Consider the following 7,519-nt stretch of genomic DNA (forward strand, 5'->3'; position numbering starts at 1 on the left):
TTTAGTTAACCAAGTCACTGAAGTTAGCTAGATTCAAAAGGAGGGAAGGAATAGCCCTTGTCTCTTGATGAGGAAGTGGAATGCAAATTTAGGGTGGATGTGAAGGAATAGATTGTGCTCCTGTTATAGAAAAACTACCACAATCTATTCCCTGGCAACAACAATTTAAGCTCCTCCCATGTACAAAATACATTCACCTCTCCCCAAGAGCACCTGAATCTCATCTCATTATAGCGTCAGTTCAAAGTCCAAGATCTTTCCATTTAAATTAAATTCAGATGATATTTCCAAGATATGGTTCCTTAGATGCTACTGTTTGAGTATGATTCTTCTTAATCTGAAGATAAGTTGTTAGCTCCCTATCTCCAAACACTACATACAATGGCAAGACATGCAAAGGGTAATAACAATAGACACTTTTATTTAGAAAAGACACAGTAGAAACAGTAGTTACTGCTATGTTTTAACAGGTTTGTTGTTTGGCTACATAAGCACAACAAAATAAAAAGGGCAAGAGAATTAACCACGGAATTGATGAATAAATGGCAAGTAATAGGCTATATTGGAGTAAATGAGGAAGCTATTTGGGTTAAAACTGACTTGGCATGACCTTGCTTTTCCAAAAGGACCTGATGTGGCCTTTTAAGCATGCATTATACATCTGCTTTAAGCATTTACTATGTCCCAAAGACAAGAATGATGCCCTTAAAGATAGGGGTGTATCTTCCCCCCCATATTGGCATTTCTTTAAGGGTAATCATCTCTTCCTGGAAACCAAGGATTAATTACTGATACACTCTGCTTACCACATGACCACTGACCTGCTGACCAATGACCTTCTGTGCCAGCTAATCATCTTGTAACAATTGTAAATGGGATATTCCTGTCATATGTGATGTATGCTCTTTGTTTCAAGATGGTATATAACTCTGTACACTCCACTTCTTTGGTGCCCTTCAAAGAAGGCCCTGGGCTAATCCTTACATCTGGCTTACGACAAACTCACACCAATTTTGATTTATAGATTGATTATGGATTATTTGCATTATCAGAATTAAAGCTGGGAAAGGAAAGGAGAGGAAGGACATCAGAGGAGTGAGAGACAGGAAAAATATGGTGGGATTATTAGTTTGGGGGTCTTGGTGGAGTTCTCTAATTCTTAAACTTGAAATATTAGATGGAGTGAGTGCATCTCCAATTAAATCCATCAAATACTTTTGATTGTCTCTCCCAAATTGCAAATTTGCTTATTTCCCAAACTCCCATATATAAGCATTCACATTTCTTGCCTGGACAAGTATGTTGCTTTCTAATTGGCTCATCTGCATTCAGTCTGGACTCCTTCAAATCCATTCTGCACACTGTAGCCAGACCGATAATGATACTCACAAATGTTGTTTGGTCAAATAACTTTCTGCTTAAAAATCTTCCTTGACTCTTAGAAACAGCCTCCTACTATTTATTTCAGCCTTATCCTGTATAATGTTCCCCTCATTTAACCAGGCACAACTCCCATGTCCTCTCTGGCCTCAAGGAGGAGCACAAATTGTTCCCTCTGAAGGGAACCCTTTGTCCTCCACTCTTAGTTGACTTCTATTTATCCTTGATATCTTAGCTCCAAATGTCACTTCCTCAGGGAAGCCTTCCCTGGTTTTCCTGCTTACATCAAATACTTCTATTGTAGTAATTTTCACTGTATTGCAGAATAACGTTTATGGTTGCATTTTTCCTTTGTTTGTTTCATTGTTTGATTAATATCTGCCTTCTCCCACTGGTCTGTCAAAGTCCAAGATGCAGGACATAGCAGTGACATTCAGCACAATCCTGTCATAGGGAGGGTGTTCAATAAATATTAAAAGAATAAATGAATCTATTAATTTTGTGAACACAATTTAATCCTTACTGTATTAAGATTTCTTTCACGTTTTCTTTTAATCATTTTAGAAGTTTATAGTTCATTTTAGTTATCCACTATATACAACATAGTCAATTCTTTATTTTTGAGTCACCTCCAAAGACAGAATCCATGGATTCCTCACTATGAAATAGAAAGAAAGTAGTATATTTTTCTTTAACCCTTTCCTTTACTTCCCTTTTGCCTTTCATCACTCAATTTTATTTGATTTTATTACTCCTAGTTCTTCTAATCATTATCTTCATACTTTAAAACAATACTTAGTTAATCACTCTTTAAATGATCTGTTGATTCTCTCCCACTGTGAAAGATAAGTAAACCAGAATTTCTCATAGAAATATCTCTTTTTCTTTAGGGTACTAAGATAATTATTCCCTATACTGTCATGGTTTGTAACATTTTTATTCTATTCTTTAACCAACATACCCAGAATTGTTTAATATTAGGCTTCATAATTCACTATTACCATGTTATCTCTATTCATTCTTTTTTAAAGATTTTATTTTTTTCCTTTTTCTCCCCAAAGTTCCCCAGTACACAGTTGTATATTTTTCGTTGTGGGTCCTTCCAGCTGTAGCATGTGGGACGCCGCCTCAGCATGGCTTGATGAGCAGTGCCATATCTGCACCCAGGATTCGAACCAATGAAACACTGGGCTGCCTGCAGCAGAGCACGCGAACCCAACCACTAGGCCATGGGGCCAATCCTATCTCTATTCATTTTTTGATTAGTGGAGTATGTTCTGTAATAGTTCTTTCAGAACAGCTTCATGGGAATTTCATTTTCTAGGTGTGATTTTTTTTTTTGTAGGCTGTTCATTTTGTGCATGTGGAATCTGGTGACTTCAGTTGGATCTGCCTTAATGTGACTATTCTATAACATTTTTTGCTTCTCTCATTTCAGAAAAGTTTTATTTTTTTATGTTGAATTTTCGTCTTTATCAAATATTGTGAACTCTTTTTAAGGAGCACAACTTTTTCATTTGTCGCATTTTATTTTAACCTGTATTTTTTCCCTAATTCTTTTACACAGCCTCTGGTTTTCTATTTCCTTTTGTTCAGGAAGTTTAAGTCCCCACTTTATTCTGCTTTCAGCATTCTTCATTCCGATCATGCTTTTGTTTTTTCATTTGCCTCTTGAATTTTTCCAGTTTATCTTTCATCACTTTTTATTTTCCGTTATTTCTTTCTTGTAAATCATATCTTCTAAATGTCATTTTGGAAAGAAGGTATATCTTTAAAAATTTCTGAAAATTTGCTCATAATTTTAACTACTTCATGGCATAATCTTCTATTATGTGTATACTATATACCTTATGTCATTTTCCCTTTTTTATTCTTAAAGTATTTTCCTATAGGTCATTACCTGCTTTATTTTATCATAAAAAATCTTACAATATATTAGACATATAAAATTATCATTACTCTTTGAAGATACTACATATTTGAAAGGATGTTGTGGAGGAACAGCCAGGAGAGATAGTGAGTACGAGAGAAGGCAGCTGAGTTTCGGAGTGTTGTATCCAAAACACTGCTCAGCTCTTGGTGTGACTCTCTCTCTTGGGTTGCTGTGCTACACAACTCAGGGCAGAGTCATGTTTGTTACCTTTTGTCATATGTCTTGTGATTTATCCTTTGCTTCTCATTATATAATGGGAATGGTCAGCTGTCTGGCTGCTTCCTCCTCCTCTTGCCTTGATTTTTCTTTCATTACAACACACACGGTCTAAGTATTACAAAGGCGTTATAGCTGCATCTTTCTCTTTAAGTTCCTTTCCCCTGACACTCTATGGAGTGAGGGTTCACACATTCTGATAATTCTGTTCCAAGACAAGATCACTGATGTTGTTCTCAGCTTATCCACCTCTTTTTGAGACTGCTGAGCTTCCTTACTAGTTCAAGATCTTTACAGGCATGCATTTTTTCTTGGTGTTCACTCTTCTCCTGTTTCAAATTTGTTGCTCGTATGTTTTTCTTCACTCATTGTCTTTTGGAATTGTAGGTGTATTTCCTAGCCTTTTGTAGGGGAGGAAGACATTTCCTCTTCCCAAATGTGGGTTCGTCTGGCCTGAGAACGAATTAAATTCACATGAGACAGAATAGCAAGAGAAAATTAAACAAAGCTTTATGAGGAACCATGGCCTGGAGCCTTTCTTCCCGAAGGAAGAAAGGGCACCCAAGAAGTGGGTTGCACATAGTGGTTATATACCCCCAAACAGGGTGTTTCACATGTGATTGAAATGTCCCTCCCACAATAGTCACAAGATTGCCCTGTCAGCACAGCGCTTGATGGACACAGCAGGTAATGGTCTGCTATCTCGGTGGGCATAGAAGGAGGCAAGTCGATTGTCTGGAGCTGGGCGGTCACAGGTGAGCGCAGCAATCAGTTCCTAGCCTAAGGAAAGATGTTTAATCCTTAAAGAAATGCCAACGTTGGGAGGGGGAGGGAAGTCAGTTACAGGAGGTTACCGGAGAAGCACAATAAAATGCAGATTTAAGTCCTTGCCTTTGGTATTGATTAAGAGTTTTTAGAGAGAAGGTCATCTCCTTTCTTCTTCCTGGTACAGAGAGGGAGGCACCTTTACAGATAGAGATTTACTTTACAAATGTAAATGTGTCCTAACAAAGGGCAAGTTCCATTCCTCAGAACCTCCTTCCCTGTCCCAGTTTATCAAAAGCAATCAGCCTCAAATAATCCTGATTCCAAAGAGACATATCTTGGGGTGGCCAATTCCAGGTCCCCACACTTTCTAAGGAGGGAGCTTGCATTTATCTTTCCCTTCCTGGCTTAGAGGAAGAGAGAAGTGGGAGCATCTCAAGTTTGGAATCTTACACTGGAAGTCTGAATTTATTGACATAATTCAGATTGATATGCAGTTTTATTTTTGTTGTTGTAGTCGCCTGAAACTTGGATTCAACATGTGCTTCATTAATATGTTGGGTAATATTGACTTTTCTGTAATTTAAGAAGTTAACTGTAGGAGAAAGAAGAAAATTTTGAGAGAATCCTAAACTGATATACAGCCCAAACTTTTAATATCTGTGTAATTTGGATGAAAAATAATTAGTCTGAATTTATGCGGCAGTAACAACACCTGCTTCACAGTGTGGTTGTGAGGATTCAATAGAATATGCAGAAAAGTGTTATATTTGAAGGCAATTTAAATCTCATTTCCTTATACATTGCCTCTACTTTTTTTCATGTGATATTGTATGGTTTTATCTCCATGTACTATTATTCATATTTTTAATATATTCTGTGAATTGAATATTATTGTGCTAGTCAGCATAAATAATGATTAAAATTTTAAGGGACAATTTTTTTAATGTTGCTCTGGAATTCACCTTTAGTCATCATAAAATAAAAATTTAAAGTATATCCAAAAAGCAGCAAAAGAGCTCTTTGCCATAAGAAAGCTAAATGCTTCTCATTTCTCCTTCTTAACAGCTTCTCTGCTTGGCTACACTAGGAAAATTGAAGGCTGAAACAATCATAGGCAGTAATTCCCCAGGCCACATGGTCTCAGTCTGGCAATCCCAGATCTCTGAAGCATCACTTGGTCGCTACCCCATGACTGTAATTAGCTGCCGCCTGACTGTTTCATACAGCAATTTCTGCGTGTCTGTAATGATCCTGCATAGTATCCAGCTGATTTGGGGAGAGCTATATCTACCTGAATCTTTAATGAAGCTGTTCTCTTAGTTCCCTTGGCAAAATAGGTAGTGGGAGGGACAGAAATAAAATCTATAGTGAGTAAATCAGTGAGCCAAGGTTTCTATGTTCCAGGAATACAAAAATTAAAAGTTTTGCATAAATTTCTATGATGTCAGCCTTCTATATGGCAGGTTGTGCTGGCACTAGAGAAGGAGGATGGAACAGAAATCAGGCCTGTGAAGGACGATCGCAGTGTATGGACAGTTGAGGGTACGAGTCAGGGAAACTGTACATCTAGCCCTCAAAGAATGAGGATAAAGCTGTAGAAGAATATCAGGGAAGATTCAGTCTATCTTATGGCTACTGATCTTCCTTTTCAAGTTTCCTAACTCTTTGGCATCATTTTTTTTTTACTTTTTGATATCATGTGCTTTTCTTTCTAGCCTGTTATTTATGGTCAGCCTGGCCACCTGGTCAGACTCTCTGATTTCTGCAAGCCTTTCGTACCTTTGTAACTTCTGTCTAACCTGCCATTCCGCTTCTCAACCCTCATAATCCTAATGGTTACAGCTCTTTTCAATTTATTTAGAGCTGCAAAGCATTGTTGATGTGTGTCACAGCAGAGTTGCATGTAGTGATGGGGTTGAGGGCAGGCCACCCCAAGATGTGCCACTCTGGTCTGCAGGCTGTTTTGAGCTGAAGACAAGGAAGCCTCAAAAGGCTCAGGAAGAGCATCCGACCTTCCCGCCTCAAACTGCCTAAAGGACTTTAACACAGAAGGCCTGTTCCAGGAAGGAGCTCATGTTGGTGATAGCTATAGTATGATGTAAAATAGGTGTGATAAAAGGACACCAACAAACCCATTTCTTGGGCCTAGCAAAACCTGTTTAACAAACATTTGCATTCCATCTCTATGTAGATTGTCTTCCTCCCCTTTGAAGTCCCAGATCACTATGTCCTCCTTGTCTGTAGCTGAGGATACTTAAACAGGTGGACTCAGCCAGATGGCTGAGTTACTCAGTTTCCTCTGGGTTTAACCCGTGTATACATGTTATTAAATTTTGTTTGATTTTCTCTTGCTAACCTGCCTCTTTGATTATTTGACCAGCCATAAGAACCTTAAGGAAAAGCGGTGGGGGGAATTCTCCCACTTCCCCGACAGTAGCTTCTCTGAAAACTTTGTCATCCAGCCCCTAATGGGGACTTCACATTAATTCATTCTTTGATAACTCCATCACATTCATTATTTTGTTCATTTATTAATGAACCTAATTGATAATTATAATGTGGGTCTATGATACACCAGGCCAAACCTGTCCATTTACAAAGTAGAAAATTTACGTAAACTGTCATCTCAATTTTCTTATATTTCTTCTTCTTTACACTGTCATCCTACCTTCTTCATGGTCACAGTTTCTCTATTCCTCCCTTTCTTCTTTGTTTTCCTCTTTCCTTCTTGATATGTTCTTCTTTGTTGACTTCTCTGGCCCTCCACTGGCTGCCCTACCTCTGTTATCATTCTGCCTAATTTGTTGGTGGCTTTGCCTCCTTTTACATTATCAGTATAAAAGTCTGTATTGTTGGCTCTTTGCTTTTTTCTCTTCTTCCTTCTTTTCTCTCTACTCTTTCCCTTAAGGACCTTATTATACATTTAGTTATTATCCTTATGTGGATTACTATAGAATTATAACTTTAATCTATACTTCTTTCAATACATACTGTCTCATATTTCCACCTGGGCATCTCACTAGTATCTGAAAGTTCAATTGCTTAATATAAATGTGATCATCTGTTTTCTCCACCTTTGCAGATTCCGCGTCCAATTCCATGTCCATTCCATTTCTCATTTTTAAAAATGGATCCACTATTGTTCTATATATTCTTTCTCAAATTGTGGTGTGATTTTTGACTTCACTTTCCTTCATGTTCACTCCAACTTTAATCAGTCAC

This window comes from Equus asinus, chromosome 2 (genome assembly GCF_041296235.1).
Source record: "Equus asinus isolate D_3611 breed Donkey chromosome 2, EquAss-T2T_v2, whole genome shotgun sequence".
Lineage (NCBI taxonomy): Eukaryota > Metazoa > Chordata > Mammalia > Perissodactyla > Equidae > Equus > Equus asinus.